Raw genomic sequence first — 8,561 nt, 5'->3', positions numbered from 1 at the left:
ATATGAAATATTGACGTTTCGGAATCTTGACACACGACTAATCGTGGGTCAAAGTATGGAAAAAACACTAACCTTTTTCAAACAAAACTACTTCGGGCACCAGTTCAACCCCTAAAACGATTATCCGAACGTCTACATATCCTTGATGTATTGGGCATACATTATTGTACGCAGAAAAAAATATCAGGTTCTATATAAAATATTGACATTTCGAAGTCTTGACACACGACTAATCGTGGGTCAAAGTATGGAAAAAACACTAAGTTTTTTCAAACAAAACTTACTTCGGGCGCCTTTTCAACCCCTAAAACGACTATCCGAACGTCTACGTATCCTTGATGTGTTGGGCTTACATTATTGTACGCAGAAAAAAATATCAGGTTCTACATAATATATTGACGTTTAGAAGTCTTGACACACGACTAATCGTTGTTCAAAGTATGGAAAAAACACTAAGTTTTTTCAAACAAAACTTACTGTTGGGCACCTTTTCAACACCTAAAACGACTATCCGAACGTCTACGTATCCTTGACGTATTGGGCCTACATTATTGTAGGCAGAAACAAATATCAGGTTCTATATAAAATATTGACGTCTCGGAGTCTTGACACACGACTAATCGTTGGTCAAAGTATGGAAAAAACACTAAGTTTTTTCAAACAAAACTTACTATTGGGCACCTTTTCAATCCATAAAACGACTATCCGAACGTCTACGTATCCTTGAGGTATTGGGCCTACGTTATTGTACACAGAAAAAAATATCAGGTTCCATATAAAATATTGACGTTTTGGAGTCTTGACACACGACTGATCGTTGGTCAAAGTATGGAAAAAACACTAAGTTTTTTCAAACAAAACTTACTTCGGGCACCTTTTCAACCCCTAAAACGACTATCCGAACGTCTACGTATCCTTGATGTATTGGGCTTACATTATTGTACGCAGAAAAAAATATATGGTTCTATATAAAATATTGACGTTTCGGAGTCTTGACACACGACTAATCGTTGGTCAATGTATGGAAAAACACTATGTTTTTTCAAACAAAACTTACTTCGGGCACCTGTTCAACCCCTAGAATGACTATCTGAACGTCTACATATCCTTGATGTGTTGGGCTTACATTATTGTACGCAGAAAAAAATATCAGGTTCTACATAATATATTGACGTTTAGAAGTCTTGACACACGACTAATCGTTGTTCAAAGTATGGAAAAAACACTAAGTGTTTTCAAACAAAACTTACTATTGGGCACCTGTTCAACCAATAAAACGATTATCCGAACGTCTACGTATCCTTGATATATTGGCCCTACATTATTGTACGCAGAAAAAAATATCAGGTTTTATATAAAATATTGACGGTTCGGAGTCTTGACACACGACTAATCGTTGGTCAAAGTATGGAAAAAACACTAAGTATTTTCAAACAAAACTTACTTCGAGCACCTGTTCAACCAATAAAACGATTATTCGAACGTCTACGTATCCTTGATATATTGGCCTAAATTATTGTACGCAGAAAAAAATATCAGGTTTTATATGAAATATTGACGTTTCGGAATCTTGACACACGACTAATCGTGGGTCAAAGTATTGAAAAAACACTAACTTTTTTGAAACAAAACTTACTTCGGGCACGCGTTCAACCCCTAAAACGACTATTCAAACGTCTACGTATCCTTGAGGTATTGGGCCTACAATATTGTACGCAGAAAAAAATATCAGGTTCTATATAAAATATTAACTTTTCGGAGTCTTGACACACGACTAATCGTTGGTCAATAAATGAAAAAAACACTACGTTTTTCCAAACAAAACTTACTTCGGGCACCTGTACAACCCCTAAAACGACTATCCGAATGTCTACGAATCCTTGACGTATTGGGCCTACATTATTGTATGCAGAAAAAAATATCAGGTTCAATATAACATATTGACATTTCGGAGTATTGACACACGACTAATCGTAGGTCAAAGTATGGAAAAAACACTAAGTATTTTCAAACAAAACTTACTTCGGGCACCTGTTCAACCAATAAAACGATTATCCGAACGTCTACGTATCCATGATATATTGGCCCTACATTATTGTACGCAGAAAAAAATATCAGGTTTTATATGAAATATTGACGTTTCGGAATCTTGACACACGACTAATCGTGGGTCAAAGTATGGAAAAAACACTAACTTTTTTCAAACAAAACTACTTCGGGCACCAGTTCAACCCCTAAAACGATTATCCGAACGTCTACATATCCTTGATGTATTGGGCATACATTATTGTACGCAGAAAAAAATATCAGGTTCTATATAAAATATTGACATTTCGAAGTCTTGACACACGACTAATCGTGGGTCAAAGTATGGAAAAAACACTAAGTTTTTTCAAACAAAACTTACTTCGGGCGCCTTTTCAACCCCTAAAACGACTATCCGAACGTCTACGTATCCTTGATGTATTGGGCTTACATTATTGTACGCAGAAAAAAATATCAGGTTCTATATAAAATATTGACGTTTCGGAGTCTTGACACACGACTAATCGTTGGTCAATGTATGGAAAAACACTAAGTTTTTTCAAACAAAACTTACTTCGGGCACCTGTTCAACCCCTAAAACGACTATCCGAACGTCTACATATCCTTGATGTGTTGGGCTTACATTATTGTACGCATAAAAAAATATCAGGTTCTACATAATATATTGACGTTTAGAAGTCTTGACACACGACTAATCGTTGTTCAAAGTATGGAAAAAACACTTAAGTTTTTTCAAACAAAACTTACTTCGGGCGCCTTTTCAACCCCAAAAACGACTATCCGAACGTCTACGTATCCTTGATGTATTGGGCTTACATTATTGTACGCAGAAAAAAATATCAGGTTTTATATGAAATATTGACGTTTCGGAATCTTGACACACGACTAATCGTGGGTCAAAGTATGGAAAAAACACTAACTTTTTTCAAACAAAACTACTTCGGGCACCAGTTCAACCCCTAAAACGATTATCCGAACGTCTACATATCCTTGATGTATTGGGCATACATTATTGTACGCAGAAAAAAATATCAGGTTCTATATAAAATATTGACATTTCGAAGTCTTGACACACGACTAATCGTGGGTCAAAGTATGGAAAAAACACTAAGTTTTTTCAAACAAAACTTACTTCGGGCGCCTTTTCAACCCCTAAAACGACTATCCGAACGTCTACGTATCCTTGATGTGTTGGGCTTACATTATTGTACGCAGAAAAAAATATCAGGTTCTACATAATATATTGACGTTTAGAAGTCTTGACACACGACTAATCGTTGTTCAAAGTATGGAAAAAACACTAAGTTTTTTCAAACAAAACTTACTGTTGGGCACCTTTTCAACACCTAAAACGACTATCCGAACGTCTACGTATCCTTGACGTATTGGGCCTACATTATTGTAGGCAGAAACAAATATCAGGTTCTATATAAAATATTGACGTCTCGGAGTCTTGACACACGACTAATCGTTGGTCAAAGTATGGAAAAAACACTAAGTTTTTTCAAACAAAACTTACTATTGGGCACCTTTTCAATCCATAAAACGACTATCCGAACGTCTACGTATCCTTGAGGTATTGGGCCTACATTATTGTACACAGAAAAAAATATCAGGTTCCATATAAAATATTGACGTTTTGGAGTCTTGACACACGACTGATCGTTGGTCAAAGTATGGAAAAAACACTAAGTTTTTTCAAACAAAACTTACTTCGGGCACCTTTTCAACCCCTAAAACGACTATCCGAACGTCTACGTATCCTTGATGTATTGGGCTTACATTATTGTACGCAGAAAAAAATATATGGTTCTATATAAAATATTGACGTTTCGTAGTCTTGACACACGACTAATCGTTGGTCAATGTATGGAAAAACACTATGTTTTTTCAAACAAAACTTACTTCGGGCACCTGTTCAACCCCTAGAATGACTATCTGAACGTCTACATATCCTTGATGTGTTGGGCTTACATTATTGTACGCAGAAAAAAATATCAGGTTCTACATAATATATTGGCGTTTAGAAGTCTTGACACACGACTAATCGTTGTTCAAAGTATGGAAAAAACACTAAGTTTTTTCAAACAAAACTTACTATTGGGCACCTGTTCAACCAATAAAACGATTATCCGAACGTCTACGTATCCTTGATATATTGGCCCTACATTATTGTACGCAGAAAAAAATATCAGGTTTTATATAAAATATTGACGGTTCGGAGTCTTGACACACGACTAATCGTTGGTCAAAGTATGGAAAAAACACTAAGTATTTTCAAACAAAACTTACTATTGGGCACCTGTTCAACCAATAAAACGATTATTCGAACGTCTACGTATCCTTGAGGTATTGGGCCTACATTATTGTACGCAGAAAAAAATATCATGTTCTATATAAAATATTGACGTTTCGGAGGCTTGACACACGACTAATCATTGGGCAAAGTATGGAAAATAACACTAAGTGTTGCAAAAAATAAAGTCGGTCAATTTTATTTATTTTTTGGTACTGTTTCTATAACGCAGTAAAATACTGCGTTATAGAAAAAAAAAATTGGTACTGTTTCTATAACGCAGTATTTTACTGTGTTATAGAATTATTATTTTTTTATATAACGCAGTAAAATACTGCGCTAAAGCAGTTAACGGCTCCGTCTCCGTGAACTGCATTAGCGCAGTAAAATACTGCGCTAAAGGTAGTTTTGTATCTATTTTTTTTGTTGGGGTATTTTGGTTCAAAATGATTTTTTGGGGGGCATTTTGGTTCCGGTCTCATTGTACGCGGGGTATTGGATTATTTCCTCCCAAGATAGAATGAGTATACCTATTATCGGAATATGGTACCTCAAGCACCAATAACTTCACTGAACTTGAAGACAATCACGAACCACACAAAGACTCTACTTTAATTGTAAGAAGAATATAGAAGAAAATTTCAACAAATTCGTATTTATAGCCACGATTTGGAGTTTAAGTAGTGTGAAAAATGTCCATTTGAAAATGTTGCCTTTATGTAAAAGACCATGTGTTTTTTGGAAGGAAAAATACGAGTATCAATCAATCAAATTATTTGGTCAAAGTTGAAGCCGAGCGAGCCATGGCGACGACGCGAGACTTGTCTTCTTCTCAATCATTTAAGAGCCAAAAGTTGTGCTTCTGTATATAAGCAAAATCTTTCCTCTTTTTAATCAATGAGAGATAAAGTTTCGATCCAAAAAGAATTTTGTTTAAATTTTTATTTCCCCCCATTTCTCATTTATACTAAGCCTAAACCCAGCAATTTTTACCTTGAGAAAGAAATAAGAACACGAAAATAAGCGAAATAAGTCAACAAAAAATGCATGAGAGATGTACCACGTGCTGTCTTATTTGCCAGACTGTTGACATGAAATCTAGCAATAGCTTTTTTTATGTTTAATAGTGTATCACTTTACTGCAAGGAAACAAAGATGAATAAATCGAATTGAAGTCCTAAGCTATTGACATACTATTTCCTTGGATGAGTACGACACGATACGTTTAGTTGTATTATTACTTGAGAAGGTTATCCAAGCTATCCATATCTGTCAAGGACAACGATTTCCTAGGATAAGCGTTACGACACATTTAGTATACACATGCTAAACTGTTCTACTGTCACCAGAAATACATGTATAACGAATTTAACTGAATCAACAATTTATAGAACGAATTTAACTGAATCAACAATTTATAGATCGAATTATGCTTATGTCTGTAAATAAAATTTTAAGAATGTTATATATAATATATTAATCATAGTTTAAGTTCACATCAACTCTAAACCCCTCTTTGGATGGTTGTTTCCCGTGGTTCATTATTGTATTATTTTCTATAAAATCATGTTTGTTTTCATTGTTCTTAAATATGTTGTATGGTGTTTGTAACCTATTTCGTAATTCCGTGGTTATATAACCATGAAAAAGTCAATATTTATAATCACGGATTTGGTAATTTTTGCATGACTACGTATTTCATTTCCTCATTATACCCAACCCCACCCACGCACCTCCAAACCCCCACCCCCCCCCCCCCCCAACCAACCCCCACCTCCACCACCCACCACCTATTTCCTCATTATTCTTTATCTTAGTATTTTATTAATATATATAAACTACTAGTTTGTAATTAAGGGTTAAGGATGTTTTAGCAAACTTAGATGTTATTATACAATACCTTACCGTTAAATCAAATAATAAAAAAGTTATTAAATAAAAACAAACGATACAGTCTATTCAAACATTGTATTCATTACAATATATTATGATACTATACAATACGATATTGTACATTACGGGACCATGGTCCATGGGTAACAACCATCCAAACAGAGTGGAACTTTTGAATTAGCTTTTTGAAACGATCACCCACGGGCACGGCTAACACCAAACTACTCGTGAAAGACATGCACATTGATTGGTTTATGTTGGATTCCCTAAAAGGTGACCCATGTTTTGACAATTGCCTCCCAATAGTGGCGGATCCAGGATTTAGATTTTATGGGTTCAATATTAAGAATTTTAGTATTGAACACTCATTATATTTGTTATCAATCTGTATTACGAAACAGTAACTTAGCAATATTTCCAGAAATCAGTAACTTTACAAAATCAGAAAGTATAAACCAATGTAAAACAGAATCTGGAAAAATAATCAGAAAGAGTATACGAAAATATTTTTAAGGAACAGAAAATCCAGCCCACTGAATGCACAGTGTGTCCTTAAGGAAATTATTCCCTTCAAGTACCCGAGGTTGAATGTGGAATATTTCCTCCCAAGATAGAAGGATTTCACTCACCGATGTGTTGGTACCAAAAACTCCGATGTCAGGCGAACCACTTAACGGCAGTATATCACACAAAAGTAAACTTTTAAGAGAGTAGAAGAATAGAAAAATATCAGAAAATTCGTAAGTAATAATCTGAATATTAACTGGAATTTATAACCATTAATGCACTGGTTGGGAAGAGGTTTGCAGCTTTTCAGAAAGGTTTGCAACCTTTCAGAAAATATTCGTTTTAAAAATAAAACGGAGGGAAATTTAAATTAATCCGGGAATGAAACGGGTCGCGGGTCAGACACGCGGATCCGGGTCACTAACTGGTCAGGATCTGGAAATAATTAATTAAATTAAAATTAAAGGAATTTTGGTCCAAAAAGATTATCAATCAAATCATTTGACCAAATCCAAATCATCCAAAGCCAAAGCCGAAGCCGAAGCCGAGCGACGACGACGGCGCGAGGGGAGACCCTCTTCTTGACCCTTTTAGCAACAAGAAGGAGTGCTTCTACTTTTAAGTATGAGAACTTTTCTTTCCACCACCTATGAGGGCAAATGCTTATTTCATAAAGCAAAAGGGGACAACTCATTTTCCCTCCACTTCTTTTCCCTCTATTTCCCATTCAACCTATGTATTAAACCCAACAATACTTTAAAAGTTATGGTTTCATATCTACTATATATACAATTTTTAATAATTTTTTACATATAAATTTATACTCCGTGTCCAATATTGGGGTTTCAATTGAACGCCCACTTAATAGGCTAGATTCGCCCCTGCCTCCTAATATCACTTTTATTTTATTTTTAGGACTAGAATATCACTCAACTATCATCATTTTCCTCAAAAAATACTAAACATTACAAAACCTCTTTCTCTCCCAATTGGCATGCCATGTCACGTTAAAATTTTATTTTTTACTAATAAACTTATGAAATACTTTCAAAGACCTCCCTCCAAATTTGTCTGTATGACACTTAGTTCCCTTTACACTAGCCTCCCTTATTTTGATTATTTTGTAACCAAACTAATTTTAAATACTAAAATTTACATACCCTTTGTAACCTTATTTATAATGTTTAACCTTTTGATAATAATAGCTTCTCATTGATCGTAAGATTTTTCCTAATTTATAAATATCTAATTTTATAGGTAAAGTGCTAGTTTTTTTTTTTGTTGTGCTTGAAAATTTTAATCTCAAATGCTAAAACATGAAATTAAACAACTGTGATATGAAAATTGATTCAAAAAGCTTGGGCTTCATATTGCTTCATTGATTATTTTTAAAGTCTCACGTTGTATATGCAATTTCTAACCCTTTTTCGTAGATGTGATTATGCTCCTTCTACCAAAACAATTAGTTTAAAAGTTATTGCAGTTATACAACTATAAGAATTTAAAAAGTGGATTATTCATCTCACCCTATAAATAGTAAAAGCGAGATGTGCTCATTTTAGCCTAAATATTGTTATTAATAACATGATTATAAGAACAAAGCGAAATATTACCGTAACACTAGAATGTAGAATTTGTCATAGTGATATTACATTAACACTAGAATTTAGGATTTATTATTTAGATATAAGATAGTTTAAAATTTTTTAGCCTAACTATTAAAATAATACCTAACAATTTTAGGGGAGAAAGCTATTATGAAATATTGTTCCCATAATTAAGTTATAAAAGGGTAAATTTGAAATATATAGATTTTTTT

Source organism: Lycium barbarum, chromosome 5 (genome assembly GCF_019175385.1).
Source record: "Lycium barbarum isolate Lr01 chromosome 5, ASM1917538v2, whole genome shotgun sequence".
In the NCBI taxonomy this organism is placed as follows: Eukaryota; Viridiplantae; Streptophyta; class Magnoliopsida; order Solanales; family Solanaceae; genus Lycium; species Lycium barbarum.
This window is presented reverse-complemented; position numbering follows the sequence as displayed.